Source organism: Rousettus aegyptiacus, unplaced genomic scaffold (assembly GCF_014176215.1).
Source record: "Rousettus aegyptiacus isolate mRouAeg1 unplaced genomic scaffold, mRouAeg1.p scaffold_m13_p_18, whole genome shotgun sequence".
Lineage (NCBI taxonomy): Eukaryota > Metazoa > Chordata > Mammalia > Chiroptera > Pteropodidae > Rousettus > Rousettus aegyptiacus.
Genome location: NW_023416293.1, coordinates 6,121,496 through 6,148,646, shown reverse-complemented (window position 1 = coordinate 6,148,646; position 27,151 = coordinate 6,121,496). Strand labels below are relative to the sequence as shown.

Genomic DNA, 27,151 nt, shown 5'->3' with positions numbered 1-27,151 from the left:
TTTTCTAAAGCACTGATGTCTAACTTTCTGAAGTATGCTACTTTTGCTTTAAAAACCGCAAAAACAACCTGTCTACGATTTTAGTTATTAGCACGCAGTAAGAAGAAATGAGTCCTCACTGATAGAGCTAGAAATGGATTGTTTCAAATTCCGAACTCAGTTCACAGCTTCACAACTGCTTTTGAAATGCGACTTTTATCAAGCCTCTTAACCTCTGGAAATTCTGTCTCTGAAAGGGTAGCTATGAAATGTGTCATCCTCTATGGGACATTATGATCTGTCATTAATTAATGTTTTATAGAGCACTTTGAGATTTGGTTTGAATGGTGCTACATCAATGCAAAGTATCAGTAAGCCACTTAAAAATCAAATTGTCACCTGCTCGAGGGACTTAGGCATAGCCTGTAGTTCGCTGATAATGGAGTTAGCTCTTGTGTATGGGTTTTTTTTTTTTTTTTTTTTTTTGAAGCTAGTCAGGGTAGAGTTTATTAGAGCAACATTTTAATAAAGCTCTTGGGAGCCTAACAGAATCATAGAGGTGTGTAAATACTGTTGACTATCAATTACTTGTGCAGATTAATTAATTTACGAATTAACTGTGGTCAAATGGGCAAGTGTCTCTTTAGCTTACGGTGCTGCCTGGTGGTCGGTAGTGGCCGACCGGTGGTGCCCGAAGCGTCCGGTCAGAGGCAGAGAGGAGGTAATGCCACATAGAGAGCTGGGAGGTCTGGGCTACCTAGGTCTCTTTTTCTCCTAATGGCCCTCTTTCCCGGGGAAGGCCAAGGCCAGAGGCTTGGTTTTAATACATCGCAAGTGTCCAAGAGGAAAGAAAAGTGAGTGACTTACTTGATCTCAGTTTGAGGCAGTCACACCACTGCATCTGAACTTCTCCGAAGGCGACGAAGTCCCATCACTCCGCTGTGCTTCCTGCAAAGTAAACCCAGAAATCTGTCAGTCAACGCCAAATACGGTCTCGGAAAATAAAGCGTCGGCTTTATTTTAGCCATTCTTTCATGCCATGTGATCGTGAGTCAGACTTCCAGGTTGTTAATATTGACTAATACCTATATCGATATCTATGCATATATATTCAGCTGCATTTTGAGGAAAAAAAAAATCAAGGCGATTTTTTCCAATAATATTTAAGAGAAAATATTGATAATGATCTCCGGGCTGCTGTTCTTGCTCTGGCATTTCGTCAGTGTCGAGGGTACGGCTGTTGTATGGTTAATTTTCCCGCTAAATGAGACAACTCTGTCCTTACGTGCTACACATTCAGCGTCAGCACCACAACTGGCTGGTGTACTCACTGCTTATGAATCAGGAAAGATGGGTTTAAGAAAATTAAGGCAAAAAAAGCAAACACTTGCAAACAGTTCTTATAAAAATAATGTGTTACCCAAATATCTTATAAACACTTAAGAAAATAGTTCGCTTAAAATTCCTGGCAAAATTTAAAATGTAGCACAAAACAAGGACAAATATATATTTAACCTCAAAAGTAAGACCTATTTTAAATTAGTCAAATACATATTCAAGAGGTATTTCTGGTAAAATCACTTTAAAGAAATCAAAGGAATTATTTTTTAAATAAGGATGTTTATATTTTGAAAACTTTTAGTATGAGAAAATGTTGAGAAATAAAATATAATTAAATGAAAGAGATTCGTAAATTTCTATTGAGGATAGTATTAAAAACTGCATGAGTCTTTCTGGAAATAAATAACTGCCAGTCAACATCAGACAAAAATGTTGAGTTGCACTACTTCTTCGATAAAAACAAAATTCTATAATACTGCCTGAGAATACACTTATCTACATTTTCCTGTACTTTCTACTAGCAAGAATGTTGGCTGAATCTCAGAACAAAATTGACATTTATCCTGCAATACTGCCCAATCCAATGACAGATTAGAAATACCAGAGAATCTGAACAACAGAGATATAGCACATCACATAACATGAGAATAAAACTCATGTTCCAACATTTAAACTAATTCACGGGGAAAAAAAAAAACTTATACAGAGAATTTAAGGAAGAAAAGATGAATAAAACAGTTATATTTTCAGACTGATTTAAAAAGCTAAGGCGTATGCTATTTAAGGTAGAAGGAAAAGGAAATAATGAAATTTAAATGATCGAAACACGACCAGGCAAACCTTAACTGAGTTTTCTCATAAAGCTGATGTACTTCATTAATACCACCATACACTGTCAAACAAGAAAGCCTTACACGCTGTGGTAGGTTGAAAATGCCTCCCTGACGGATTGCGGCCCCTCACATCAGCAGGGGCTTGTCTACCACCCCGTGAAACTGGGCTACATCTATGTCTCGTGGTGACTGGTAACCTGTTAGAAGGGATCCTGGGTGGGCTGCAGAGCCCACACTGTCACAGCCTTTGTGGGCTGTGTCTGTCCTTGCTGTCTTGGAACCATAGACCACAAAGGTGTGAAAATCCGTGTCTAGCATATGGGAGAATGAATTACCACATAAAGAAGATGAAGGACCCAACGGTGCATGAAAAGCTACTCAACATCACTTGCATTAAAGAAAATGCTGTTGGAATTTTGACAAGGGTTGCATTAAATCTATAGATTCCTTTGAGTAGTATGGATATTTTAACGATACTGAGTCTTCCTATCCATGAACAAAAAATATCTTTCCATTTACTTGTCTTTTTCGATGTCTATCATTAAAGTTCCATAGTTTGCAGGGTACAGATCTTTTTACTTCCTTGGTTAAACTTATCCATAACTAAGTACCTTATTGCTTTTAATGCTATGTAAATAGGATTGATTTCTTTCACAGTTAGTGTATAAAAATGCAAGTAATTTTTGTACGTTAATTTTGTTTCCTGCCTAAAGGGGCTGTAGCCTAGTCCTCGGAGTACAGAACTTTCTCTACAGACAGAACCGTGTTCAGCGAGTCAGCTGCCTGCCTTCTCGCCATAGCTTTCCTCAGTCCTGGGCTGCACTGGGGTTTCACAAGCTCCTACTTGGATCCCAAATTCCCACAAAGGCCCTTTTGTCTCTGGATTGAATATGAGGAGGGAATGTCTTACTTGGCCATCTTGTTGACATCGATAGATACAAAGTGCTTAAACCCCCTTTCTAAAAGACCTACATCCTCAAAGAAGGTTAAAAATATATGCTATTTACAAGAAAAACCAATAAAAATTTATAGGAAGATTAAAGATATGTAAAGTATGCTCCCCCCCCCAAAAAAAATATAACTGCAAAGCAAGCAGGATGTGATTGTAACATTAGCTAAAGTAAGAGTCAAGATTGAAATCATTCCATTTTTAAAATATTAAATTTAAAGGAGCCATTTTCTGTTGATGCAAAGTTCAATCTATATTTGTTATATAAGATTAATGAACGTTTCATATAGCCAATGTACAAAAATATACAATCGTTGTCTCTGATTTGCAGATGTTGGTCTTTAACAAAACCTGTACTTATTCTCGTGCACTGACAGCCCGAGTCCCTTTCTCGTGTTCATCTTCCTTACAGCAACTCTCTGACGATGACTTCAAGCTGTCCTCGCATGGCATTGCCCGCCTGCCCGTGCTTGCCAAGATAGCATGAGGGCGGACAGGTGAGCATTTTTAATGGCACCAGTTTCTGGCAGAGGCGAGACAGCCCCTTAACCACTTGCAGGGTTTTCTAATTACGCTATCCCAGGTGGACTATACGATAGCTATGAGGATGAAGAATGGCAGCGAAATAAATTATTTATGAACAAAATTATAATTTAGTTTATAGATTGTTGGGATGCTTTTTTTTTTTTTTATAACTTACAAATTCGCTCAATGCAAAGTAAGCTTGCAACTCGAGGAAAACCACCTTAGGTGTTGATGCTTAAGTAAAAAAAAAAAAAAAAAAACAATACTGTTTACAGAGGAGTCATTGGGAATGTAAGTGAACTGGCACTGTAAGCAGCCAAACGTGTTGGACACACACACCTCATTGGGTCTCCTACCTGCAGGAGGCTTACGCCTTGTGTGTCCTGCACCTCACACGTGGCTGCGCACATTGCTTTGGCCAAGGAGAGCAGGGCAGTGTGACTGCGTGTCCCCGTCCAGCACACACTCTGCCAGCGCAAACCATGACAGTTTCCTATCCCCGGCCGCAGTTACCAGGGATGTTCAGATCGCCACTGACGGGTTGTCCTGGATCTCAGGGTGAGGGCCATGATGAAAATGAACGGAACGCCCAGGCCAGCCTGGACATGCACAGGGCACCGGCAGGAAACACACAGGTCTTTTAGATAGGGAGCTGTTGTTTCAAGTTTGTCAAGACAGCCCAACTTCTATTCTGAATAACTCAAACGTGAGGGACAGGCCCTGCTGCTGGACGGCGGAAGGTGACCTCCCCTCTCACGCTGTTCAGAGGAAGTGAACCAAGGCCCGAAGGCGCGTCCCTCTGCAGACAGTCTTAATTGGCATGACACTGCTCGGAGTGGCCTCGGTCCTTGCGAGCGCCCTGGGCAGCGTTTGTGAGGCTCTGGGAGAAATCCACACATTCACATCTCATGCTTCACTTGGTCTGTGGTTTAAAAAAAATGCAATTTTCTGGGCCCAGAATGTAAATTCACTTTAAATGACATTTTCTATTCAGCTTTCCTTAGACTTTTATCTTCAGAAATGAACCTCTAAATTTTAAAATTCCACTTTTAATTACTTATTTGCCTTTATCTTAAATTTTAATATAATCTACAAAGACAATGGTCTTGTTTTTCTGTCTACTTCGAGTGTTTAAAACCATTCCATGTGGAAACTTTCCAAAAAGAAAAATATGGATTTTTTTTGTTTGTTTGTTTAAATGTTCAGCGTCTAATTGTAAAACAGAATCATCGGGTGCACATGTCGCTCAGGATGGCCATCCTAACCGGTTGACCACATCCCGGCGGTCAGGTGGTGATGGAGGGCACCATCTTCTATCCGCTCGACAGACAGTACAGACCTCTGATTTCCTGTGCAACTCAGTGTTTTACATCACTCTGTAACATTTTCGAAGACTGTTCCCTCCCATTATATTCTCAAAACAAAATTCTGAAATCTTTAACTGATGTCTTGTTACTACCTGCCTGCCATTAAAGAACAAGGTAACAACACAAAGATTTCATGGCCAAGAACATGGAGCTAGATATTGGAGCATAAAGAGAGTACCACAGACTCCTAGTCTCATTCTTATATCTTACATCCTTACATCTTACACCTCCTTATTTCATTATCCAATTTCATAACTTTGTTTTGAAAATTTTTAGTCACTAATAGCCACATTTGCACTTTCTTTTCTTGTATGCGCTGAGCATTTGTGATAGTCTTTCTGGAATAGTAAAAAGGAATGTTTTTAAAGAATGCGTAGGAAGGACAAAGTGTCACCTGAAGTCTGAGTCACAGACTCCTAGTTCTTTTCCAAAATTTTAACAGGCTACATATGGACTTATTGCTAGTCTCTTCACATGCCTATAATCACACTCGGAATTGTGGGGTTTTGACGTAGATATCATACAGCTGTATTTCCTTGCTCTTTCGCCTTCATGTGTCTCTCTCAAATTAATGGCCAGGCACTTTGAACTTGGGGGCTTCTGCAGAACAACCTTGAGCTTTTGCCTTTAAGTCATTTTACATGATTAACAACTTTCATCTGGCCCCTTTGTCTTAACTTGAGCTTTGCCTTTAGGAATAATAATCCATTGAGGAAAATTAACAGTAGGTATGGAGAACATATTCTCTTTTTATCTCTAATTTATTTTTAATTAATTTATTTTTATTGTGACATTGGTTAAGGAAATGCAGTAAGTTTCAGCTAGAGAGAACAAATTCTTAATTTGGTCTTTGACAAAAAGCAGGTCTCTACCTGTTGGGGTCAATGGTGTATGTTACATGAGATGTGTATAAGATTTCTCTCTTCTACCCACTTTATTTTAAATAAGGTTTCTGTGTGTTAGTTTTTATAGCTTTCTTGGAATTTGATAGGGATTGCATTGAATCTGTAGATTGCTTTGGGTAGTATGGCTATTTTAGCAATATTAATTCTTCCAGTCTGATAATATGAGATGTTTCCATTTGTCTTCTACAATTTTCTCATCAGTGTTTCACAGTTTTCATTGTACAGACCTAATGTCTCTTGGTTAACTTTATCCTTAAAAATATTATTCTTTTCACTGGTATTGTAAATAGGATTGTTTAACTCTATCAGATAGTTTGTTGGTAGGTGTAGAAACACAACAAATCTTGCATGTTGACTTACATCGTACAGCTTTATTGAATTCATTTATTATTTCGAACAGTTTTGGATGGAATCTTTAAATTTCTCTCTGTATAGGATCATGCCATCTGCAAACAGAGACCATTTTACTTCTCCCCGTCTGACTTAGATGCCGTTTATTTCCGGTTCCTGCCCAATTGCTCTGGCTAGGACTTCCGGGACAGGTTCAGGAAGAGTGGCCAGAGTGAGTCCCCTTATTCTGTTCCTGACCTCAGACGAAGATCTTTCTGCTTTTTGCCACCAAGTATGACGTAAGCTATGGGTTTGTCATACACGGCCTTGATTACATGCAGGTACGTTCCTTTTATACCTAATCTGTTTCAAGTTTTTATCAAGAAAAAATGTTACATTTGGTCGGATGCTTTTTTGGCATCTATTGAGGTGAACAAATGGTTTTTATGTTTTATTCTATTAATGTGGTGCATCACATTTATTGATTCGCGTATGTTGAATCATCCTGTATGCCAGAGATAAATCCCACTTGATTCTGGTACGTGATCCTTTTAATGTGCTGTTGAATTTGGTGTTCTAGTATTCTGTCGAGAATTTCTGGATTTGTGGTCATTAGGAATATTGGCTTGTAATTTTCTTTCCTTACAGTGTCCTTATCTGGCTTTGATATCCGGGCCATGCTGGCCTCCTAAAATGTGTTTGGAAGTGATTTCTCCTCTTGGGTTTATTGGAAAAGTTTAAGGAGCGGTATTAATTCTGTCTGGGTGCTCCGTGCATCTGCGGGAGCCCGGCGCTCGGTCGCTCCACTCCCACTTTTCTCTGTGAGATGCTGTGGACCAGGAGGGTCTGTCTCGGAGCTGGCGGTACCCGTCTCGGGAGAGTGCTGGTGCAGAGAAAGCACTGCTGTTTTTCTTCCCCTCTTCAATGTGTTTTGTCTCGGTTTTCTTTGCTTGCTCCAACGACGTGCCATAACTTCTCCACTAAACTCCTGGACTCCCACGAACATGCTCTCATCCACGAGTGCTTGTCAAGTTAAACGTTGTGTGGAGCAGGGGGAGGGCGAACTAGGAAACGCCTGCCATCGCACTGACTTCACTACCAAAAAACCCCACTGTAAAAGGTACAAATGCTCACACGCGTATATATAATGGGTACAATAGCAACGGCTTTATAATTCAACACCATTAATATGACTGCAATTTTCTTAAGCTCTCATTTTGAATATTACCCATAAATATGCTGAATTATGTTTAGAAAAACTAAATGTACTCTCTTCATCTGCCAGTATCCAACTCCTTATTTCTTTAAACTGAATTAAATAGAAGTATTTCAAAAGCTGTGACAGACATCGCGATCAATATTTAGACATTATCCAGTGACTATCAGGCACTATTGTCACATTGATGAGCAACTTCATTAGAGGCTTTGGAAATAAAATATCTGGGTTCAAACTTGCCAAGGAATATGCTCTAAGACTCTGAAATAATAATTGGAGGGGAGGTATCATACAAGTAAACGTTTGCTGAATAGTACAGGCACAATGGCATTTATCTGTATCAAACCTGACATCAGGTTGACTGAGAGGACAGACTTAAATAAGTGAGTTCATAATAATTGAAATTCACATAATCGTTCAAAAATAATACCTTAGTTTCTCTGACATAATATTCACCTTATCCCACCTTGAATTTTCTCTCTAAACTTCCCTTTAAATCCTCACTGAGTACCTGAAACAGTCTTTAAATCCATATTGATTCAATTCTAATGAATTACGCTAACATTTCTCTTTAACCCTTTAGTGGAATGATCTATCTAAAAACATACAAATGCCTGTGAAAACTTTGTGCAATACAGACATAATTTCTTCAAGTACGTTTCTTAAAAATCTATAGCTAGCAAGTCAATAGTACATTTAAATGTTTGAATCTCAAAGAACTAGCAGAAAGCAAAATGTTTAGCACCAAAATAAGCACTTAATAAGTATGCTAGAAAAATATGAGTCATGTATTCTATTTCTAGTTGAAGTTTTTTTTTAGTCATTTGCCTAAAGTCAAGAAAAAAAATAATTTAGTAAAAGAATGTTTCATTCTTAGTTCCATATTTTCAAATGATTAGTTTGGATTGCTTTCCGTTTTGTTTTGGTTATAGGTAGAAGGATTTATATTTTACAATAGCTACATAGCTAAGTTTTATTTTAAACTTTATAGGTTCAAAAATACTTGAAACTATCAAATTCAAAAGGCATGTTGGCGTAATGTTAAATATCTAAAACAGTTTTAAATATCAAAATTTGTAGGAAAATTAAAGCAACATAAATTAATCCATTAAGGCAGCAGAAAATTAGAAGGGAGGGGACTAAGGGGAGAGAGGGAGGGTAGGAGGAAAGAGTAAAGAAAGGAACAGGAGGAGGAGGGAAGGATGGATGGAAGAGAGGGTAGAAGGGAGTGAACAGAGCAAGGAGGGAGGAATCCATAGTGGACACGAAGGAACAGGTAGGTGGCTCTCTGGGATGACGTGAGCACTATCCGCTCAAGAGATAATTCTGCTTTAAAAATATGTCACCGACTCTGGTGTACGTCGAATACAAATTTTTTATCTCCTTAATCTAACATTAAAAGTCTTGGGTAATCTGAACCCTGCCCATCTCTAGGCTCAACTCAGCACTTTCCAATAGAAACCCTCGACGTTAACTGCACCGGCTCAGACCACCGGGCGTGCGCTAAGAGGACTTTCCCTTTTCTCTCTTCCTCTCTCCTTTTCCTACACTTCCTTCTCTAATCTTCGAGTCATACAATTCTTCTTCTCTATCAGCTCCGATCCCGACTTCTCCGTTAAGCGTTCCCCGATCTCTCCTGCCTTTTTGAAATGCTGCGATTAATCCCTCTGCAGTGCTCGCTGAGCGACCCGTGGGAGCCTCTCTCCCAGCACCCCCCACTTCCTTTGTGCTGTAGACACATCTGAGCTGTGTGAGTTGCAGCGAGACCCATCACTGCGCCCTCAGTGAGGGGGACGTTTCTAAACTCTCGGGGAGAAATAAACGTTTACTATGTTGAGAATCAGCGGATGTTAATTATAAGATTGAGTGAATGAGCCAGTCTAATTAGGAATTAAATTCTCTTTAAAGGAGGTCATAAATTAATTATGCAATTACATTATGTTGGTCAAATTTGCTTGGTAATTCCCCACATTTTCTTATAGTTTGATTATCGACCTAGACTAACACCTAATTACTACAAATTGGACTTTCCACCAAGTAGCCAGAATGCTGTGAAGAAGTCTACAGAGCTCACGAAGTTCAAAAACAGACCAATTCTGTACGAATACGGCCTGTGGGGCTTGCAGCGCGGTGGCCCTGAGCAAGTGGGCACGTTGGGTAATTAATCTGAGCCTCGGGGAATCTCAGATGTTGGCAAACATGTTTTAAATTTTAAATCTCTCGTTTGAAGGAGGGAGGGAGTTCCTGAGTAGAGACTATGCTGTAGGAAAATAAAGATGTTTGAGCTTAACTGATGCTTTTTATTTGGTCAAATGAGCACAACAACTATTTGGGGAAAGAGCTGGATTTCGAATCCGGCTTGCTTGAGAGCTCCAGTGAATACAATACGAAACATTTCTGTATAATGATCTGAGTTTGCATGAATTAGATGTTGGCTATAAATTCATTTTTAAGATTTCTTATATTGGATATTAATTGGTTTTATAGTTTTAACTTGGATTCAGTGTAAGAGGTTTGCTCAGCACCCTCCGTCAGTCTCTGTGGATATCGACTGGAAGCCACCTAATAACCCTTTCTGCAGTATAGGACCCGGAAGAACCAAATCCAGCAACTACGGGCCAGGAAAAATATGCAAAATATGCAGTATATGGAAATGAACTTGAATACATTCAACTGGGCACCTCGAAACCAGGAAGTAGAAAAACACATGGAGGAATTTCAGAGAGACACAGCAAAAATAATTGGGAAGAATAAGTGATTTTTATAAATTAGATGGAATCCTTAAACATGTAAGACTTGGGTAAAAGACATCTAAAATTGTGATCACCTTTTACAAATATTTGAGAAGGATAAACATCAACAAGAAAATGAAAAAATCATCATGGTCATAAAATAAAACATAAGCCATTTAAAGATAAAACAACTGAACTTTGGCAAAAGCTAGGAAAAGCTGGACCAGATAACAATCCTTCAGGATAACTTACGAAAGCCTCTGGAGGGTAGCCAAATGTGAATCGAACACTAGAAAAATTAATATGTAATTCTGGTTTAATGTACAATTGAAAAAATAGAGCTAACGGATTTCTGAGAGGGACTTAAAGGTTATTTTCCCAATGCCGTATACAGTGCTTAATGTTTGCAAACACAACCTGAAGACTGTCAGAGAGAAAACATACAGATGGTACTCATAATTGGGGGTGGGGACCTCTAACTACCACTTCCCCTAATCTGCAAGCAACAACATATTAAAACAGATGCGTAAGTAACCCGGTTGCAATGCAGTGAGAAAACCCCCACTCGCCTTTCAGGATGTAAGACCTTTTGCCTAGCACCACTGCACCAGGTCACTCAGCACTAGATCACTCAGCACCTGTCAAACACACAGAGAGAGTAAGTGGCCTCTGTCTCCTCACAAATAGCACTTTCCACGCCACTTCATAACTTTTGGTTGCCTTGTTAGCGTGCTCCTCAGAACTTAAGCTCTTTGAAGACCGCGTTTTCATTGTTTTATTTATAGTACCTGACACAAAGCTTAGCAAATCGTTAGTTGCTCAGTATATGTTTTTAGACTACAAATATGGGATTTGAGGAAGCTCAGCTCGTTGGAGATTATAATAGTCAGGGAAGTATTAAAATAGGAAGGCTTGCGTGGATTCATAGGTACAGTCGCTGGATAGTTAGAAGTGATTGAGGAGGGCATGCCACATGAAGCAGTCATGATAAAAATGGCCAGGTGTCCCTGGAGTTCTTACGGCATTTTCTCTGTTTAACTACCATTAGCATGGACAGCCATCTAAACTTTAGATATTTCATTAATCTTTAAATGACTATATGAGCCTAAAGAAACATTTTTCTGAGGATTCGGCACTTTCCTAACTATTCAAAATATAGTAAGCATGATGACAAACAGAAGTGTGGCAGGACATTTCCATGTCCTTCCCTATCGTTCTTCCAATTAGAAATATAAATGAGGAAGACTAATGTAGGAAGCTAACGACTTACGCTAATACTATTTGGTTACGAACATCATTTAACTATCGTATGTAGTAGACTTTCCTCCCTGCCCCTCACCCCCAACACACGCACAAAAGGGAGAAGAAGAAGAAAGCGAAGAAGGAGAAGAATAAAAACCATGAGGCTAGTCTGACAGGAAGCCCACTCCGAGGCCCTCAGCCAGGACCCTCTGGCGGACCCGGCCCCAGGCCGGCAGGACCCTGAGCGTCTGGGGACCGTTCTCACGGGAAGGCCCCCCGGAGCCGCCCTACACATCCGTGCCCCACGCGCGGGTGGTGAACTCAGTGTGTTTTCCACGACCCCCACCGAGAACAGAGAAATAACAGCTGTGGTGGTAGAATGAACCCTGAGTGAGGGCTGTAAGTATATTCAGAAGAAAGACAGAGAAATCGGGTCAGTTGGGAAAATGAAGAGAATTGGGAGAATAATTTTATCAATTACAGGCAATCGCCACGAAGCATGTTTGAGATCTGTATAAGAAAGACATTTCTAATGATCAATATGAAATAGTCTCAGAAAGTAATGAACTCCAGTGACGGGCAGTGCTCAAGCAAAAGCTACGTGGCCATCCGTCGGGGGCGTGGAGGGAGGGGCTTTCACTGAGGAGGAGGTCGTGCTACATTATCTCGGAGGCTGTTTCCAGCTCCTGAGAGTCTGTAATTCAATGAAGAAGAGCCTGAAGAAAACCCCAAAGAACTACTGAATAACTGTGTGTAGTCTCTCTCTATATATATATTAGCAGTTAATTTTAAACCGGCCATTGACTTCATTGAAGCATTTAATTTGTCTAAGAAATTTGAAGAAAATGGTCATAAAGAGGGAAATGGAAAAACCCCTCACCTCCATGGATGATCTACTTAAATGGGTTTCAAATAGATTGAAAATTTCCAATTCGGATGAAATGGAAGGCCCAGAGAGTGAGTGATTGAGGGAGGCGTTGAGCGTTTTGGGGGAGATTCGCAGCTGAGTAAGAAAGAAAATGGAGTCTTAAAGAAGTTGGAGGCCTTGTCTTAACAGGGGGTGACTGTCTCATAAACTATATAAATATCTAACCAATGCACTATATTCTTGAAACTAATAATAAGAATAAAATAAAATGCTTAAAAATAATAAAAAGGGGGTGTGTCAGGAAACTAGAAAATTAGCAGAGATGAATGGGGACGTGAAGGTCGAGAATGGCAGGAGGCTGCAGTTCGGAGCCGTCTCCTTTCTCACGAATTACTCCACTCATTCCATTTACCCAAAGCCTTGCTGGTCCCACCAGCTAACTCTCTGACGAGTTTCATACGAAGTGTTAATGGCTCGGAGTGGCTGTAAGCGTCACCCTTTTGAGTGTAGCACCCTTCACGGTTGAGGTGGAACGTGGTCTTTCAAAGCTCTGAGTCCAAGGCGTGACCAGTGTGGAGGTTTCAGGCCCAGCACAGCAGGCGTTCTGGGCGAGGGAGCATCACGCCAACCTTCGCTGAGAACGGCCGGCGGGTCACGTCCGTCAAGTGAGGCCTCAGCTCTTCTTTTGTGGCCCCATGAGGTAGGAAAGGGAGGAGCATGTTCCACAGTCAACAGATAACTGTAAATAGTTTCGGAAGTTCTAGTGCTGTATGAGAGGGAAACTGAGGTCGAGGTTTGTTTTTTTTTTTTGACAAAACTCAGAAAAATTTTTCAAAATAGCCAAAAGTATATGTGGTACGAATGGCAGAAAGTCTCACCTGCAGGTTTGGGAAGGTCATAACAAAGTTAAGTCTCGTCGCTGTCCTCAGTATCCTATCCCTATCCTGGGGACCGGACGCCATGCACGGGCAGGTTATTTGCACACTTTCCAACTCTCTCAGATTTTACTTACCTTGCAGACAACGTGTCTCACAGAGGCCACCCAAGTCACCGCTGTTGGCGTAGAGCTTGTCCTTGCACAGGCGGATGGCGCCCGTTCACGTTTTCCCAAGTACAGCACATATTTTTTTTGCACTCGGCACGCTTTCATATCCAGCGGGCATTGGTATCTAGAAGATTAATAAATTTATAAATATTCTAAGTGAACACTAAACATGCTGCAATATAAAACAGAAAAAGCAAACGACGACATCATCTACAACAAAAGCTCCAACTGATCTCTGCTTTAAAATAAGGAAGCTGGGCCACACTCACATGATGGGGAGCACGGCAAGGGGGGGGGTGCCCTCCAATGGGAAAAGCGGCAACGACCTCTTAAAAAACTGCTTAAAAGAACATTGGAGATTTATTATGAAATCATAGGTGCATCTGAAGGTAATTTAAAAGTAGGCATTCTATGACCAAAATTCTGTTTTCAGAGTATTAGAATATAATTTTTAAATATCTTTTCTTTCATGCTGGAATTTACCCTTGCTTCCCAGATTATATAAATTTTACATTTACTAGAGTGGACATCATATAGAAAGGCATATACTAAATCAAAATATCTTCCGTGATAGATCAAAATAAAAGTTGACAAATTGTGATCTTACAAATCTTTATCTGAATCAAAAATTCCAAAAGCAAACTTGGACACTCTGAGCACTACTTTGATTTACAAAATCTCCGGGGAATTTTAGGCCCATAAATCAAGAGAGATTACACTGGAGCATTTTCAACTGTGACAAATAGAACTTTTGTTCCATTCCTTTGAACATTATTTAAAATACAATGGCACTCATTTTGCTATGCTCAGCAGTCTTAAAGGTCACAGAATTTTAAAATTTCTCATTTGGAATATACTGTAAAACTAACATAAATAGTTAATACAAAATATCAAATATATTTGAAACAATTTATTTACGAATTTATTCAGGATTCCTACAGTGAAAACTTCTCTACATATTTCAGAGGAAGGCATACGTCGCCCATACACAAATATTTAGAATAAGTTGTTAATATAAGAGAAAAATCTTTTAATATACATGGGACAAATTACAAGAGGTTTTAGCACAGTTTCATATTTGAAAATGTTTTCAGATTATTTAACGCTGATCAAATTTTAAACATTCTCTTAAACTAAAGCTCTTTTTATGAGTAGATCTCTGACTTTGGATTTAATTAACCAATTTAAAGAAAATCAAATTTTCTCACAACCAGACTTGACTGTTTACTACTTACTTTTTTCCATTTAATCAACAAAGTCAGTTAAAATGATTTGGTCAGGTAAACCTAGCTATAAATTCAGTTCACTTTCTCTGACTGTAAAACAAAAATTAATGTTGATTCCTGCTTAGAGTTGAATAAAGTTTTTATAAGTGCTTTATATATATATATATATATATAAATCTAACATGTATCACAATCTTAAGTGAGGAAAATGACACAATAATAGTAATACATTTTATTTATTAAGTGGAAAAAAGACATTTTGAAGTAAAAGTTACCCTGATTTGAATTCTCACTCTGAGATACATATATCTATAAAATCTTGGGAAAGATACTGAAACTCTCAGCTCCAGTGCCCTGACTTTTAAAACGAGGAACAGCAACAGCCACCACATGAGCCGACCGTTCGGAAGGGCATCATGTGTCTAAACTCACCACACTGGATGTGACACTCAGTAAGCAAATGAAAGTTATTATTCGAGTATAACAAGGTAATCATGGATGAGATCGAAAAATGTGGTTAGCCAGTTTTTGAACCCAAACGTACCAAAGTTTGATTTTGCCATTGGACAAAACGATGATGATGTTTGCCGTGAAAAAAAATCGAGATAACCACTATCAGCCGCCCTGCTCGGTGAGTCTTGAAGACACAAGGAGAGGCAGAGGACTGAGGGAAGGAGAGGCCAGTGGTGTGGAGTTCCAGGGCAAAAATCTAGGCTGTGGGAAAGATCTAGGCGTTTCTGGTGCGGATAGGGAGGGGCCGAGGTGCTGGCCAGGTGGGGACAGGTGGGGACAGCGCACAGGAGTCAAGGGTCCGGACTTCTGTCGTCATTAGAACATGCGGTGCCTGCCCCTGCTTAGAGCAAAGCGGTATCATCCCACAAGACCGGCGGGGGCAACGGGAGTGTCCACGTGAGACAGGACAACGCTCGACTCGAGCCCTCAGGTGGCACTTAAACGTCCACTTTCTTATTCTGTCATCGGCAGGGGCACGCAGTCCTTCATCCTGAATAACACATCAGAATTCCGTTCCCGTAGCATACGGCAAGAGAAGAGGGTAAGCGACTGACTTGATGTGGTTCCTGTTTGTAACAGGAAAACGTTTGAAACAGTTAAACAGGGATCTAAATTTTTGAATATGTTCAAAAGTGCAGGAAACAGAGACACATAACTAGTACGAGATAGAGCTTGAATTTAAGTTCGTCCCTAAATGCTTTAACTCTTAGTCATTATGCCATCTTGCAGATCAAAATCACACTTCTTTCAAGACTGAATTACAATGACCAAATTAGGAGGGCCTCCAGAACTTCCTTGGGAAATCTTGACAACAATCTATGAAACATCCCCCTCCTGAGTAGTCTGCCGACTCTGCCAACATTTCTCACACTCGGACCCTTAAACAGTCATCTCCGTTTTGGCCCAAATAAGTGTTTGTTACTGGAGATGCTTCTCAGGTTAAGCATGGAGTTACGTCCTGATGAACCCATCCTGAGTTGAAAATGTTCTAAATTGGAAATGCACTGAATATGCGGAACCTACCGGCCACCACGGCTTGGCCTCGCTGGCCTTATCCGTGCTCAGAACACCCACAGGAGCCTACAGTTTGGGCCACAGGGTCTCTTCCTGAGTCACTGCCTTCCTATTCTTCCCACCTAAGCAGCAGACACAGATGGGCGTTCTGTAAACACGATGTGATGAGGAAACATGAAACGTGCTATCCAAAAACAAACAAACAAAAACAAAAATCTGGCTGCCCTGTGACCCGGGGCTGGCGGGGCGGACAGGGGGCTGCAGCTCGCTGCCGCCGCCCAGCGTCACGCGGGAGCACTGCAGCACACGCCGCGAGCCCAGGAAAAGGTCGCCCTGCGAAATTCAGAGTACGGTTTCTACTGAACGCTAACCACTTTCACACCACTGGGGAGTTGAAGACCTGTCAGGCGGACCGTCGTACGCCAAGGACCACTTTGAGCATCACTGTTTTGCTTCTGGTGTCACAGCAGAGGCCACTCGCCACCATCCCAGACCACTGGTCATGAGCAGAGAGGGGTTAGGCTCGGGCAGTGCCCCTGAGGGGCTGATGGCCCCGACGGGCTGCTGCCCCATCCCTGGAGGGCAGCCTCTGATGACGGAGCCCCGCCCCTCCCTCCGCGCCGCGTTGGGCCAGCCCGCCCGCAGAGAGACCCCTGGTCCAGGTGCAATGGCTCCTGGCCTCACCCCTTTTCAGCTCACACTGTGTCATGTTTCCTCCGAGGAGCCGAGAGCATCAGAGCCCTCGATCAGGAGCCACGTGCTGTGTAGCACTGCGTCAGGAATGTGACAGGTTGACCTATGTCCCTGAGTTACATCCTGGGGCCCACTTCAAACTCCGTTTTTTAATAGACTAAGTTCCATGATGTCACTGGCAAAACTGGGGTTAAAAATAAAATATTTTTGGTGTGTGGAATGCCAGAGATCCCATATTACTTTAGGCTAACCAATTTCCTCAGTACCATTTATTAAATAATTTCCCCTTTCCTCATTGATCTGAAATCGCATGTTTGTCATATAATAAATTATATTACTTTAATCATAAAATATGTTGATATATATGAGAGTAAATGTAACGGTCTGTTTATATTAAATGCCACTGTTCAGGTTACTTTATAAACGATCTGAGAAGAAATATTACGTCCAGATGGGACTTAGTCGCATATTTCAAGGCTACAGACTCCATCACTTGGTACATGATCTAGAAATTTACAATGTCCAAACATAAGTATAATTAGAATATAGGTTTTAAAACGTGCAGAGTTTTTTTTTTTAATGTGTCATTAATTTCTTATACAAAAATCTAATGTGTACTTTTGCACCTTTGCCGGCACTAACGAACGTGCCGCACTCCGGGTTGAGCTTGAGATGTGACGGGATGTGACCGAGTTTCTCTGCCTTGTATGATCACCGTCCGAGAGGGCACCGGCAGTTTTACCGTTCTCAACTCTCTCTTAAATCGCGCAGATGCTACTGGCTCTTTTAAATAGTCCTCTGCACCGTCCCTCGCAAACTGCTTAGAAACCCAAGGCTGACCGACCGCCAGACGGAGCCGGATGTGCAGGAACAGGGTTTCCTCAGCCTCACGCTCAGTTGCCTCTCCGTGAGCCCAGGCTGGACGCCAGCCCACGCGGCTGTGCGGCCTTCGCTAAGCTCCTTAATTGCCTACGGTTCATTTTGCTCATCTGCAATATGGGACTGATAATAATAGTATCTACCTCAGATGATTGTTATGAAGATTGAATTGTTAATATTTGTAGAACATTTAAAGAGCCTTGCACGCACTACTACGTTACTCTTTGTTCTCTGAGTTTACCTTTAATATCCTGTCTTTTATTTTCTGCACTCACCTTATTCCCCACCTCGTCTTCATGCTTCCCAACATCCTCAAAAGTCACATTCTATCTCAAAGAAGTGATTAAATGGCGCCTTTAAGTGCCAGTGTCCAATAAGGCTACACATAATGGTCCTTGCATAGTGACGCTGGATTAAAGAGGGAATAAAGAAATTACTCCCTGATATAAAATTAAATGTTTAGGTGGCAGAAGAGCTAGGTACACAGAAGGAACCTTCCAGCATTACTGAAACCATATTATAAAGAAGCCGCCAATTACAAGACCCATAAAATTAAGGGTGCAAAGATTGGAGGCAGGAAGGTCAGTTTCTACCACTATTATAATTCAATAGTATTTATATTAGAATCAAAACACACAGAAAAAACAACTTGCTGAGCAGCAGTTTTGCTGTTTCTCACATGCTGTGAATATCCGAGGAGCCAGCTGAAGCATCTGTACCCTCAAACGCTGCCTTCCTGCAGACCAGTGCCGAACGGACACGCGAGGATGGCTCTGCCCAGAACGGCAGACCTGCAACCCCAAAGGCCAGGGCGATTTCTGACACACACCCAAGGAAAGACGCCTCCTTCATGGCAATGGAAGGCGAGCTAGCTGGGTACACCAGGCAGACGCAGGAGGCACGTTGGTAGGTGTTGTAGGGTGAGGGCACGGAGGTTTTCTCCAAATTGCTTGTTTTCTCAGTGAAGCAGCAAGGCATGTATGTCATCGTCTGAAAGAGGGTTGCGGGGTGGGGTGTGTGTGTGTGGGGGGGAGGGGTGTTGCTGCGGGCTTGAGGAGAAAGAAAAAAAAGCATGACTTGTCCTGGAGCGCGAGAGAGGGGACTGATGTCCGTGATGGCACAAGGGTAGCTTGACACCAGCCTATTCACATCACAGAAATCAGCAACGACGACAAACCGAGCCTTTATTCCCCGGAGAGCTGGTACTCAAACGCTGACCGGCACACCACCGGAGTCAGTCATCTGGGTCAGAAGGAAACGAAGCTTGGGAAATACAGTGTAACAGGATTTGCCAGGTGGCGTTGAGGGCTCAGTTGAGGTTCACGGTCACGGATTTAAGGTGAATGAATGTGCCTTTCTCTGATCACGTCTAACTTCTCGGGTGAGGCTCTGGAATGATTCATGTAGCCAGCACTGGGGTTCTGTCGGCTGAGTATCAGAGAGAAAGAAAAGCCACGGAAACGAGGGCGTGATGCCCCCTTACTCAGCTTTAGCCGTGGTGGCCTCCTTGCTGTCCCTTAAACACGCCTTGCTCTCCTGTCTCAGAATCCTTCCCCACAGCACAGAACACGCACTGGGTAAGGAAGGGAAGAGGACATGGATGGTGTGAACAGGGGGCAGGGTCCGGCACCCCAAGTTCTGGCGGGGCCAGAGAACTCACCTGCCCTAGTGGGACTGGGGAGAGTGGACTGGACGGCCACGCGTGACCCCAGAGAGTCCATCTTCTGTCTCTGTGTCCCAGATGTCTCCGTTGGCTTCGTCCTGGAAAACCTCATGTAGTCCCTGGCGACTTGACAGAGAAAGGCCTTTTCTCGGCAGGGAGCAGACACACGCTCACGCAGGCCATGTCGAATCCCTGTGATCCCGTTCAGGTGTGCTGACATCCTGAGTGACCGAGAGATGCTTGAGGGATTATATCCACTCATTTTTTTACTAAAACGTGAAAGAATAGGAAATAAGAAGTAAGGTTACCAAAGGAGTTAATGGAAATATTTTTCTTCCAAATACTTGAGTTCATCTAACTGTTTCCATTTTTCTTCTTGACTTTTTTCCCTTCAAATAATGACGTTGAATAGGCGGTGGGATTCACACTATGCAGGCGTGCGCTTAGTCCACTCGAGGTTCTTCTTGTTGTTATCCACTTAAAAAGTCTTTTGAGTGCCTCAGAACTTCATAGCCAGAAGATAGTACAATCTGCTGTTCCTCTTCCCCCATGACACAAAGACCACCAAACATTCAACGGATATCTTAATTACAGACCTCCCTAACGGAAATCTATCAGGAATTAAAAGAAGGCCTCAGGTTCGTAAGACAATTATACCAGAGGTTTATTTCTCCTGTGGACTTCAGAGAAACTAATCTTTCTCATTAATGGCTCAAACATCAAATACAGAAGACACGTTCAGTGGAATAGTTTTTGGTCTTTGACTCATTACGAGTGATATCTGACAGTAATCCTGCAGCACGAATAATAAGGGTGAGAAGTTTTACCTCTGGCATGGTACAAATCCAAACACAGAATTAATATCAGTACCTTTTTATTAATCTGCACTAGTGGTTTTGTACCGTACGAGAAATATTCTGTTAAAACATATCAGTTTGGAAAACATCTTTACAAAAATGTCCTCCATATAGGCAAACTATTCTAGAACCAGAAAACAGATCAGTGGAGTAAAACATGGGTTAAAAAGGACTGTACTCCTGAGTTGTCAGGGCGTGACCTACAGGGAAATCACCGGAACGCCAGGAAGGTGACGGCTTTTAGGGATCAGCCAGACCTGCACACTGGGGGCTGAGGCCAGAACAAAGACTTGTAAGCAACAGGTGCCATTCCCAGGCCAGAGACCAGCCCCGTCCGACAGAAACTCAACACAAGCCGCAGGCATGATCTTAAATTTTCTAGTATCCATGATTAAAAGTCCAAAGAAAAAGGTGATGTTAATTTTAATGGTATATTTTAACTTATTCTATTGAAGTGTTATTTCATCATGAAATGTTATTTCATCACAAAATATAAATTAGATATTTTTTTTATAATGCAAATTCTTTGAGATCCAGTGATTTCCACACTTACAGTACATGTCAGTTTTCACTAGCCCATTCCAAGTGCTGAGTAGTCACAGATGGCTAGTGGCCATTATATTAGACGACAAATCTCTGGGTCACTGGGTTGGCCTTTCAATGCTTCTCAACCACTGTATGCCCACGATTGATTAAGAAGGTACGCTTTATTTGCAAACAGTCTTCTCCCATCTGTCAACAGCCAGATACATTCTGTCCTATTCTGAAGAAACTTTTATCTATCGTGTTTTAAATGCCTGGTTTTTTTTTTTTGGATTGAGATTTAGATTGGAATGGCATAGTTTTAATATACATGGTCCCTGAACATAAACATTTTCTTTTCACCTTTTTGAAAACGTTCCTGAATCTCTATCTTTGTCACTTATTTGGGGTTCAGTTGAAGATATACCACACAGGCGAGACTTTATCTCTCATGGTTATTCATTCCACTTTCGAAGGCTAATGTCAGAGAAAAAGCAATGTGAGTCGGGATTGTTTACACTGATTTTAAATGGCTTTTTCCTCTAGGAAGTGAGATTGAAATGGTCTTTGAAAGACATGTTCTGAGGTGATATGGTTTAGGTCAGGATGGTAAAAGCACCCGGATGGCTAAACATTTATGATTTCCAAACTTTACGTGGCACTCTGCAGTTGACTGTGGCAACAGAGGAGCAGGTATTATAAGAACCCTTTAAAACGGTGTCCTGAGAGACTGAATAAGTGGGAAGAGTTTATGATGCCATTACACTGTTCCTTTCAATGCCATTAATATCATCATCGGAAAACGGAAGTTATAAACTACTATATGTTATATTGTAACCATCATTTTGCATACATTATTTTACTTATTTTTAATGATTGACATTGTAATAATTGTTCTATATTCATTATTTTATGTATTTTTTATAATAAACTTTAATATAATTTATATGGTAGGGATTAGCATTCATATACTGAAGATGAGAAAATAAACTTGAGAGGTTAGAAAATGCATCCAAATCACGTCGAGGAGGAAAAATTCTGAGCAACATAAGAAATAATGAGGATTCGAAGAGCGCTTTTTCTAAGTCCTCGTATAAAAAAATGGCGATACACAAATACAGGCTCGGGGAGATGAGCAGGACCTAGTGGTTTAGCAAATTAGTGCGCAGTGTGAGTGTGTACTACACATTTGTTCTGAGAATTAAGTGATATAGCAGATCATGTAGCAGCTTGAAACGTTGCACAAAGGTGCCTTGGACGTAGCAGGCGCCCGTCATGTATGTGCTAAAAGGAACAGAAAAATTGTGCGCTCAAAAACCACAGAGACTCTACTTCCATAATAATTGTCAGAATTTTTAAATAACCCTCAAAAAAGATACCAGCACAATGCCTGTCGGTCTGATAGGTGGTGATTTACTTAGTTCTATCTGCCTAATGGGGCAAGCGTTCTCCGGCCTTTATTTCAACATCTTGTGCAGAAGTGTATTATGAAATTTCTCAGAAATACTGAGTAGATATTTTCTCAGAAACCTCACCACCACTACCATAATTTCCTCATTTCAAAAAGTCACTATTGTGTTACGGACATTGAATAACACAGTAGAAACGAGAAAATCACGGTGTAGGCCCAATGTCGTAAAGTGCACAATATGGAAAAACGCATAATTAAGGAAAAACCTATTTCTGGTGAATGTTCTTTTCTAAATTCAAGCTTCGACTTTCTTTGTATTGTCATTGCATTTAAGTAAAACATCCTTCTGGATGTGTTTTTAAAGATTTACTTTTTTTTCCTCCCCATTGATAATGCGCCTCTCCACACAGCCACGCTGTAACACGCTGAAACTCAATAAAAGTACGTTTTAGAATGGCTTAGTGAGATTACAGGCAATTGAACTTTACAAGCTTCATTTTATTTTAATGCAAATTACTCTTCATTTTAAAATGCATATTTTTCACCTTATTAAGCATATGATTCATTTGGAAAAAACTGTTCATACTAAGTATTGCTAGGTATGAAATGTGGTTTCTACTAAAAACATAAATACATTGTTGCATAGACATTTCTGGATCTGACAAAATAAACTATGACATGTGGACCAGAGGGAGCCACTGGAAATTCCCCGATTCCTTGCATGACTGGCTTTCTCAACCTTCAGGTCTTACTGAGCTTACTACTCAGTGACCACCCTATCAGATTAGGCCTCCTCATTACACGCATCCACATAATCATGTTTGTTTTATTGAGAGCATTTATGTAATCCGAAATTATACCATTTCTCGCCACTAGAATGCAGGCTCTCGGGAAGTGGGGGACTCTTAGGGCACTTCCCTACTGAATTCTTGCGACCAGGACCTTGCCTGACCCTGTCTGAGCGTTGTGACCAAATGAACTGTGAGATAGAAAGAGCCTTTATTTTTAAGGAAATACTATAAAAAATGCTAAATGTTATTCAAATGCACTGTTATCTGTATAACTCAAATGGAAAAGAATGCTTTTAATGCATTTTCATGTCTAATTAAGTTATCCATTAGACATTAATAACCAAAAGCATTTATTTCCCAAATAATAGTCTATTTTTAAATTTTCCATTAATTTTATGAGATAAATTTTAGGTTTTTAAATAGTTTAAAATTGATTTTAAAGGATTAAGTTGACTATAGTAAAAATTGTTTTCTTAGATTTTTTTTCTTAACTCTCTACAAGTTTCGTTTACTTGAACATTTTCCCTTTTTTAGTGAATTCCAAAGGAATATATTTTTCTATCGTTAAGCAAATGCAGATGTCTTTGTCGATATACTTAGCTTTCCAGAAAACTAAAACAATCTGGAGATGGCATATGTAACAACGACGAATGATGGTGAGGTCAGTATAAATAGAAACTATAATTCGCCTTACAGGGATGACATGCGGGGCACATCTTAATGGATTAAGATGATTGAAAATTTTTTGAGTGTTATAGAGAGATTCTTCCATGATGAATATATTATTTGGCAGATACGTCAACTCTCAGGCATCGTTCTCTGTCACCCTGGGGATTTAAGACCGGGAAGTCCCAGGATCCATGCACTGCGTTCACTCCCCCTGGAAAAGGGTACAGTGATGGGTACAAAGTGGACCTTAAGTAGGTGATTTCAAGGGTATGGATGCAGCCTTAAGTTAAAATAATGCAGCATTTCATTAAGACGGTCTTTAGAAAAAATTACAATAAACGATGTCTTGATAGTGATAAATGGTGCCAAAAATTAGAGACCATATTGCTAGCAAGTAACATCACTTGGTAAGATTATAATGATAAGCTACATATTAAATTCATATATAAGCTAATTTGCTTCACTCTGTTTCAAGGCTCTTGGTTTGCATTGTTAAACCTGGCCAGCCATATGATCAAAGAAACTCTTGCCGAGAGAAAAGGTATAGTTTGTAATTAATTTATTTCCTTTACTAGAAAAAACAAACCACCATAACAATTTTGTGTCAGTGGGTTTATCTTCCTATATGAACGATAAAACATAAACATGACATCAAACTGTCACTACCTCAGTTCTAAGACGTTCAGCAAGTGGTACTGTGTTCTGCGTAATATACAAAATGCAAAAGAGATCCAAATCAGAGTGACCCATTCCTTCACTTACTAGACCTTACAGTCTAGTAGATTATGTCTAATGATGACACCTGTAAGAATGGAATAAATATAAAAGGGCCACTCTGTGGAAACTTAGAAATTGGAGCAACTAATTTAAAAAAGCCTATCTGAGATAACCACGTGGGAAGCATCTCCATGGATACACTGTCGTAAAGAGAGAAGGTAGAGAAGGAAATCCCAAGCAGCATGAAAAAAAAATGGCCACGCGCACCTAAGCATGAATTTTGATAGGAAATTTTATGGCACAGAAATACCCGTGTGGCTGTATTAGGGGCTTAAGTTCAAACAGAAAATCTGAAGACGTGATTTGTACTAGGATCATTTGAAGGCCATACCATGAAATCTGAAGTTCGAGCTCTTAGTAGCGAATGGATGCCCACAGTAAATCGATGATCACAGACCTCAGTTCTAACATATTTTATCAGTCTACTCACACTCCCCATACCAGCCACCTCGAGGCTTATGTTAACGACACTGAAATACACATGCCTCTTAGACTTAGCTAATGAACCATTTCTCACACACACACACACACACACACGTGAAAAGTGGAGACGGCACGATGGAAATTCCTACTGGCGCCCCTGCTTCCACTGGCACACATGTCCTCTCCTTCCCGCTGCACGATGGAAGCTGTATTGAGCTGAACAGTGTCCCTGTCGGAAACAGTGTCGGCTGAAACTTCCTGGAATCTAATGAATTTTTTTTTTTTTTTTTTTACTGTCCAACAATAGTATAAATACATTTATTTATTTGGAAACAGGGTTCGTTTGTTTGTTTGTTTGTTTTGCAGCTATAATTAGTTAAGGATCTTGAGATGAACTCACCCTGAGTGTAGTAGGGTCAGCCTTAAATCTAATGACTAGTGTCTTTATAAAAAGAGGGAAAGATACAGGGGGACACAGAGAAGAAGGGGGTGTGAAGGTAGAGAAAGAGACTGGAAAGCTCCACTTACAAGCCAGAGGACACCAAGCATGGCCAGCAGGCCCCGCAAACCGAGAGAGAGGGATGGGACAGTTCCTCCCTCTGAGCCTCTAGAAGAAACTAACCATCAGCACCATCATTTCAGACTGCTGGTCTTCAGACCACTTCTCCCTTGTGTGGGAACGATTTTCTTTTATTTTAAGCCACCAGTTTGTAGTAATTTTCAGTGACAGCCCTGAGAAATTAATATAGATTTTGGTACCAGGAAGGGGAATCATATTGTAACAAATACCAAGAAATATGGAGATGAATGTAGAAATGGGTAGTAGACAGAGGCGAGAGTAATTTAGGGGAGGCTGAGTGACGCAGCTGGAAGCCAAGGATTTCCAGAGCCCAGCAGAAGCTCAGAGAGTGGCTGGGGGTGGATTTTCCCTCAGGGTCTCCTCTAGAAGGAACCAATCTGGCTGACACCTTGATTTCAGACTTCTGGCTTCCTGAATTGTGGGAGAATAAATTTCTGTTGTCTTAAGCCACTCGGTTTACGTCAATTTTATATATATATATACACATATATATATATATAAATATATATATATATAATATATATTATATATTATATGCGTAATGTGGATGATATGATTACTTATATTATATATTGATATGATTAATTATATATTGATGATTACTTATTACATATATAATATATAGGTATATGTGATGATACAGATACATGATTACTTACGTACTATAAATAGCCTATATATAAGATATATGATTATATATGATTACTTATAATCCATAAGTAATCAGTCATTTATATCTTTATATAATCATACATATAATCATATATATCTACACATATAATGTGTATATATATGTGCATATATATATATATACATATATGTATATGTGTGTGTGTGTGTGTTTATAAAATCCACATCCACGTTAGATGGATGGATCATACCCAAAGGGTTAAACAGATAAACAAGTTGGCCAGGTTACTACCTCACCCACAGGTAGAAAATTAAATATTCTGGTGACAAAAACTCATCAAATTTTTGTTTAAGGCAATGTTTTTACTCACTTGAGCTAAATGAGAAATGATTGGTAAAAGGATCTCACTTTCCAAGTAAAATATTTCCAGATATAGCATTCGTGTTCAGAGAATAATCCAGTGCCATAAAATATGATCGTATGATCAACATGCCCTTTTTTAAAAGAAATGCTCAATGCACTTAGTATGACTCGTTTGGTATTTTCAAATTCTGTTATAAATTTAACACTCATTTAATCTTGACATTTCCCTTGACTCATCACGTAGCCTACTGCAACGTCTCTCCTCTGACTGCCTGTGGGTTTGGGTTGGTATATGTGTCAAGTGCCCCCAAGAACACTAAGCCAATCACTTTATCACATGAAATTAAATAAACATATCAGCAAAAAAGTAACCAAACTATGCTTTGCAAAATAAACTTAAAAACAATGTCTCTCAGAACAAAAATCACTTAACTATTTTAGTAATAACAATAATGTTGGTAAGAGTCATTATAATCACTAACATTGCAGTTCTCAGTGTTTGCCAGGCATTCTTCAAAGATCTTTTACACATACTCGCTAAATCGTTACAATACTGGAAATGGTCATTATTATTATTATTATTATTATTTTTTGGTAGACGTGGCTACCACAGAGAAGATGAGCAACTTGCCCAAGAAAGATCAGTGGTAAGAGTTGGCATCTGGGTTCGAATGTCGCAGCCTGGCTGCCCGTCCTCTGGCACCAGGGAGAGGCAACTGCTCCTCCCAGGAAGCCGGGGGAGAGCAGGACCGGGAGGCAGAGGGGGGCCGGTCAGCGCCAGGCGAGGGGCTGAGCCCCGGGGTGCTT

At 40.5% G+C, this 27,151-nt stretch overlaps 1 long non-coding RNA gene across 1 annotated transcript; it reads right to left on the bottom strand.

The window, feature by feature from the left end:
- Positions 1 to 851: 851 nt before the first annotated feature.
- On the bottom strand, positions 852 to 19,538 carry LOC107498955. The gene is made up of 3 exons (XR_001594164.2): positions 19,318 to 19,538; positions 13,300 to 13,456; positions 852 to 927 (listed from the first exon to the last, which is right to left on the bottom strand). It is a non-coding gene; the product is annotated as an uncharacterized LOC107498955 (long non-coding RNA).
- Positions 19,539 to 27,151: the final 7,613 nt, after the last annotated feature.